The sequence below is a fragment of the Nicotiana tomentosiformis genome, chromosome 5, assembly GCF_000390325.3.
Source record: "Nicotiana tomentosiformis chromosome 5, ASM39032v3, whole genome shotgun sequence".
Classification (NCBI taxonomy): domain Eukaryota; kingdom Viridiplantae; phylum Streptophyta; class Magnoliopsida; order Solanales; family Solanaceae; genus Nicotiana; species Nicotiana tomentosiformis.
Genome location: NC_090816.1, coordinates 48760623 through 48767357, shown reverse-complemented (window position 1 = coordinate 48767357; position 6735 = coordinate 48760623). Strand labels below are relative to the sequence as shown.

Genomic DNA, 6735 nt, shown 5'->3' with positions numbered 1-6735 from the left:
AAGATTTGAAAAGTTCTTCTCAATTTTTCTAATTTTTGTGTATCATGGAGATTGTTTTGAGAATGGTTACTTTATTTTTAAATATAAACATAAGTAGCTAAATTTTCTATCTAGGATATTGATGAACCTGTTGTTGGGTGGTCTTGAGTCAATATTCTTGAATTGTTAACACTTATTCTCTTTGTTTGACTGCGATTTTAATGAATTATATTGTTTGAGCTTGCAATTGTTTATGCTCTATTGCATGTTTATTCTCGGGAAAGATTCACATGTTTGGATCAGTCAAACAATAGTAGTTTGGGCTAAATTAAGAGATTGCTTAATTCGATTTAAAATCATTATAGGGATATCATGATTCGACTGTGACCTAGAATTGAACGAATTTATTATCTTCGTTATTTTGGCAAAAATAATTTAAGAATGGTGTCGTTAGTAGTTGGGAAACTCTAGCGAGCAATTTTGTCCAAGGTTGATAGAATAATGTCAAACAAAATTCAAGAGTTAACTTAGAGCTAGGCCGATAGTTGGGGGATTCTCTATCCTAGGTTTTTTTTATTATTTGCAAATCTCTTAAGTTATTTTCTTCTTTTAGTTTAGTTTCTTGCTTAATTGTATTTAATTCAATTAGTTATTTAGAAAACTCCATTATAATTATTCATCCCCTTAAACTTGATAATTTAGGAACTATTTAGACTAAAACTACATTATTTTCTGTGGGATTCGACTCCATACTCTTTAGCCGGATATATTAGCAGTGATCGCTTATTCTCTTTTAGGACAAGAGTTGGGCATAATCAAATTTTAGCGTCATTGCCAGGGAGCTAACGGTTTAAGTTTTAGTTAATAAAATAAATTTTCTAGGTGTTTAAAGTTGAACTTTTTATTTCGATTTCATTACTTATGGTTAATCTCGGTGTGTACAAGTGTATGCCTAGAAAATCCTCGAAGATCGGTGAACATTTTGAAGCTTTTTCGAAATCCGAGCAACCATTCAGGGCATTAAATTGTGAAAATAAGATAAACAAACAATCACTAAGACAACAAGATGAACTTGAACTTGGAATCGAAATGGGCGACAATCTAAATAATAATAACAACCTTATTCTAGGTATTGCTCGTCTCGTGCCAGAAGCTGCTCTATGTGACTGGCTCAGCCACAATTGATAGTTTGGCAATATCAATTGCAGTCCCACAGTTACAAGCTGAGAGCTTTCAGATTATAAATAATATGTTGCACTTATTGCAAAATAAGTGTCTGTTCTCAAGAAACGAATTTGAAGACCCGCAACAACACCTGAGAAACTTTTTGTCAATATGTGTTACTCAAAGGCAACCAAATGTGACACCAGAAGCAATCAAATTACTCTTGTTCCCATTCTCTCTAATCGGGGAAGAACAAGTATGGCTGAATTCACTCTCCACCAATTCCATTACTACTTGGGACGAACTAGTCAAGCATTTTTTGAACAAACACCAAATAAGACGGCAAATCAGGTTGATAAAATCCTGCAATTCAAGCAAAAGCGAATAGAAAACTCATAGGAGATGTGAGAAAGATTCAAGGGGATGCTAGTAAAGTGTCTACATCATGGTATCTTAGAGCAGATGTTAGGGCAGAGGTTTTACATGGGGCTCACTGATAGTTTAAAGGCTAATGTTGATGCTTCGACTGGTGGAGTATTTTTGAGTAAATCATTTACTGAAGCAAGAAAACTTCTGTATAAGATGGATTAGAATTCAGGCTGGCCGGCTCGAAATTCATTAATCACTCCTATAATTCATTGAGTAGCACTTGATCCCAGTAAACACTAATGCTGAAAATATTGCTACTCTGATAATGACACAAATGAGTCTCTTGACTAAGAAGACCGATAATATGGGCACAAAGTAGGTTCATATAGTTGATACAATAAATGGAAGATTATGTGCACCATGTGTTAATCAACCATGCATTTGCTCGAGGAGTGGTAAACACGAACCTCAAGGGTATAGTGAGGATATGAATTATGTGGCTAACTACAATGGAGGACATATATAGAATGGTCAACAACCTTGGAGACTAGCCCAACAATATATGCAATGGAATAATTCGGCAATGTCATACCTCTAGGTCAAGTGGAACCATACCAGAGACCACTCGATTCCAACCAGCAACAACAACAATTGACATATCCACAGCAGCAACAGAGATATCAACAACAACCACAACCTATGGTGAAACAAGAGAATGATGGCATGTTTGATATCAGAAGCATGCTGAAATTTGGTAGGAGACAAAGGTAAAATGGAAGAAGCAATTATGTCCAGTTCTTCTTCCATTAGGAACATTGAAACACTTTGGGACAACTCTCCTCAAACGTGAACAACAGTCCACATGGCACTCAACCTGGAGATATAACTGCTAATCCCAAGGACATCAGAACTCATCATGTTCTAGCGATAAGCTTGAGAAATAGAAGAGATCTAGATAGAGAACGACAACAAGGACAGGTAACCATGGATGCACTTCAACCCATGGCTGAACATTTTGCATCAGATGATCAAAATGACCTTACAGAGATAGAGATTCTGCAATTTGTGTCTGAGAAGGTAATTAAGCCTGAGAAAGTACCTGAGGTTGTGCCATAAAAAATGATATAGTAGGAGGTGGAAAAAAGAAGCAAAATAGTTAGTTGTAAAGAAGAAGCCTCCTGCACCATTTCCTCAAAGATTCGCAAAGCAAAAGAAGAAAGATAAATCTTTGAAATCCTAAAACAGTTAGAGTGTCAAGTTCCCTCACTGGCAGCACTGAAAAATATGCGTATGTGCTAAAATTATGAAAGACTTCTTGTCAAAGAAGATTGACTTTTAGGACATGTCGACTGTAAAACTGTCAATGGAGTGTAGTGTTGTAGTTACCAGGCCCATTGCTAAAAAATTAGAAGATCCTAGAAGTTTTACCATTCCGTGCACCATTGGGGATTATTCCTTTGCCAAGGTATTATGTGATTTGGGAGCTAGAATTAATTTGATGCCACTAGTTATTTATAGGAAGCTTGGCCTACCAAGGCTAAGGCCAACATCTATAAGACTGCAGCTAGCGGACGTACCTTGGCACGCTCTGAAGGTATTATTGATGATGTGTTAGTACAAGTTGACAAATTCATATTTTCAGCAAATTTGTAATCTTGGACTGCAAGGTAGACATTGAGGTCCCACTCATATTCATATGACCATTTTTAGCTACTAGAAGAGCACTTGTTGACTGTGAATCAGGGGAACTAAAGATGTGTTTGAATGATGAGGAAGTTTTTCATGTATAAAAATCAATGAAACAACCATATGACATTGGAGAATGTTCAATTTTGCAAGTGGTGGATGTGATAATGCAAGAAGACGAGGAGATTGTTCATCTTGAAGATCCTTTGGAAGCTTGTTTACTGAATTTGGATAAAGTGAATGGTGAAGATTTGGTAGAGAGGGTCTTGTCTCTTGAAGGCCAAGGATATTGGAAAAGAGAGCCAAAGTTTGAACAACTAAATTTATTTGAGAGAAAGACACCACCTGCCAAGCCATCAATTGTGGAACCGCCTCAGTTAGAATTAAAGCCATTGCCAAGTCATCTCAGGTATGCATTTTTAGGACCTAATTCTACTTTAACTATTATTATCTCATCTGGTTTACTAAATGTGTAGGTTATACAAGCATTTAAAGAATATAAGACTCCCATAGGCTGGACGATCACTGATATTAAGGGTATTAGCTCTGCTTTCTGTATGCATAAGATTCTATTAGAAGAGGGACACAAACCTTTCATAGAACATCAAATAAGGCTAAACCCGAACATGAAGGATGTGGTTAAGAAGGAAGTGATAAAGTGGTTAGGCGCGGGCATCATCTTTCCTATTTCTAACAGCACATGGGTGAGCTCCGTTCAATATGTCCCAAAGAAAGGTGGGATGACTGTGGTAAAGAATGGAACAATGAGTTGATCCCTACCAGGAATGTTACTGGATGGAACACCTGTATGGACTACAGAAAACTTAATAATGCCACCAGGAAAGACCATTTGCCATTTCCATATACCGATCAGATGTTTGATAGACTAGCTAGGAGAGAGTATTTCTGTTTCTTATATGGTTATTCGGGGTACAACCAGATTCACATTGCCCATAAGGATAGAGAAAAGTTCACATTTACTTGTCCCTATGGAGCTTACACATTTTGTAGGCTGCCATTTAGACTGTGCAATACACCGGCCACATTTCATAGGTGCATGATATCTATTTTCACAGATATGATAGATGACACGATGCAAAAATTCATGGATAATTTTTTGATAGGGGGAAATTCATTTGATGATTGCTTGACAAATTTGAAAAGGGTCTTGAAGAAGTGTACAGAGACAAATGTAGTTTTAACTTGGAAAAATGCCATTTCATGGTACAAAAAGGCATAGTCTTAGGATGTCGGGTTCCAGCAAGGGCATAGAGGTCGACCGTGCTAAGGTTGATGTGAAAGAACAGATGTCACCATCCACTTCTATTAAAGTAATACAGAGTTTTCTTGGTCATACCAACTACTATAGACGATTTATTAAAGATTTCTCTAAACTTGCTAACCCATTGTATAAATTGCTTGAAAAAAATTACCATTTTGTGCTCTCTAATAATTGCAGGTTAGTATTGGAAGAATTAAAGAGGAAGTTAGTAACTGTACCACTTATTGTTGCACCTGACTGGGAGCAACCATATGAGCCTATGTGTGATAAAAGCAATTATACTATAGGAGCAACTTTGGGACAGCTGAAGGACAAGATCATGCATCCTATTTGCTATGCAAGCAGAACGTTAGTGGAGCACAACTCAATTACACTATGACGTTGGAAGTGGTTTATTATATTTGACAAGTTTAGCTCATACATGATAGGCTCAAAGGTAATTATTTATGCTGACCATACAACACTCAAGTACTTGATATCTAAGAAGGAATCCAAGACTTACTTGATATCTAAGAAGGAATCCAAGACATACTTTATTCGTAGGTTGTTACTCCTACAAGAGTTTGATTTAAAGATTCGAGAGAGAAAAGGGATAGAAAACTAAGTGACAGATCACCTTTCAAGGCTAGAAAAGTTAAGAATTCAGTTGAAATAGAAGAGATTCAAGAGTCGTTTCCAGATGAACAACAATTGGCTGCTTCACTATACATGGTGACATGGTATGCACACATAGCGAACTATCTAGCTGGTATGGTACCTTCTAATTTTTCTCATGATCAAAAGAAAAGTTATTTCGTGACTACAATTCATATTTTTGGGATGACCCGTATCCGTTTCATATTTGTATTGATAACATGATTAGGAGATGTGTCCTCGAGGAAGAAATAAACTCTGTTTTGCAGGCTTTCTATGCTTCCCTATATGGAGGATACTTTGGAGGGATCCGAATATCGACTAAAGTTTTGAGACAGGTTTTCATTGGCCAATAGCGGTCGAAGATGCACACAACTGGGTGAAAAATATGACGAGTGCCAGAGCACACGTAACATCTCTCGTAGACATGAGATGCCTATGCACCGAAATCTGAAGGTTGAGGTATTCGATGTATAGGGTAGCGATTTTCACGGGACTGTTTGTGAGCTCATTCTATAACAAATACATTTTAGTTGCAGTTGACTACATGTCAAAGTGGGTTGAGGTAGTTGCAATGCCAACAAATGATGCCAAGGGAGTAATCAAGCTCATGAAAAGAAATATTTTCACTGAATTTGGTGCTCCAATAGAAATAATTAGTGATGATGGTACCCATTTTTACAATTGAGCTTTTGATAAGCTATTGAAAAAATATGGCGTTCATCATTAGGTGGAGACACCGTATCATCCACAGATAAGTGGGCAAGTGAAGGTGACTAACAGAGAAATTAAAAGCATTCTCAATAAAATAGTCAATGATACTCAGACTGATTGTGCAAATAAATTGGATGATGCATTATGGGCATATCGCACTGCATTCAAAACTCCTCTTGGGATGTTACCATACAAACTTATTTTTAGAAAGGCTATCATTTTCCTGTACAGCTTGAGCACAAGGCTCTATGGGCGTTAAAGCATTTTAACTTGGATATGGAGGCTATTGGATACTTACTTGGATGGGGTCAATGGGCGATCAACAAGACTCATGACCTAGGATGGTGACCTCCATTTCACTTTGGAGGGGTGCCCGCCTAAGGTCGGCCCAAGTGGTAGGCTACGTCATAATTTGTGATAGTGGGGGCTTGCATTCGCGCGACCCCCTACCAAATTAAAAAAAAGGAAAAAATAAGGTTGTTGGAGCACAAAGATTGACAGAGTTGAATGAGTTGGATGAGTTTCACCTACAAGCTTATGAGAGCTCAATGTTATATAAAGAGCATATGAAAATAGCTCATGACGGGCGTATCATGAACATGGAATTTAACACTAGAGATCGAGTATTGTTGTATAATTCAAGACCCAAACTCTTCCCAGGGAAGTTGAAAAAGAAGTTTAGGCCCGTTTAGAGTGATTCAGGTATTTCCAAATGAAGTAGTTGAATTTTAGACTAAAGATGGTAGTAGGAAGTTTCAAGTAGATGGAGCTAAAATATCCTTGAAGTATTACCATGAATTGGTTAAGGAAGACAGACTAATGTCTATGATGGAGCTAAAAGATCCTTGATTTGAGCCATTATGTGTAATGACTCGAACAATTATTTTGAGTTCTAGCACTCCATTTTG

The 6735-nt window shown here is 37.2% G+C and overlaps 1 non-coding gene across 1 annotated transcript; it reads left to right on the top strand.

Moving 5' to 3' along the window:
* The first annotated feature begins 6117 nt into the window (after positions 1–6117).
* LOC117274077 (U1 spliceosomal RNA) lies at positions 6118–6276 on the top strand. Its single transcript, XR_004504136.1, has one exon. It is a non-coding gene; the product is annotated as a U1 spliceosomal RNA (small nuclear RNA).
* Positions 6277–6735: the final 459 nt, after the last annotated feature.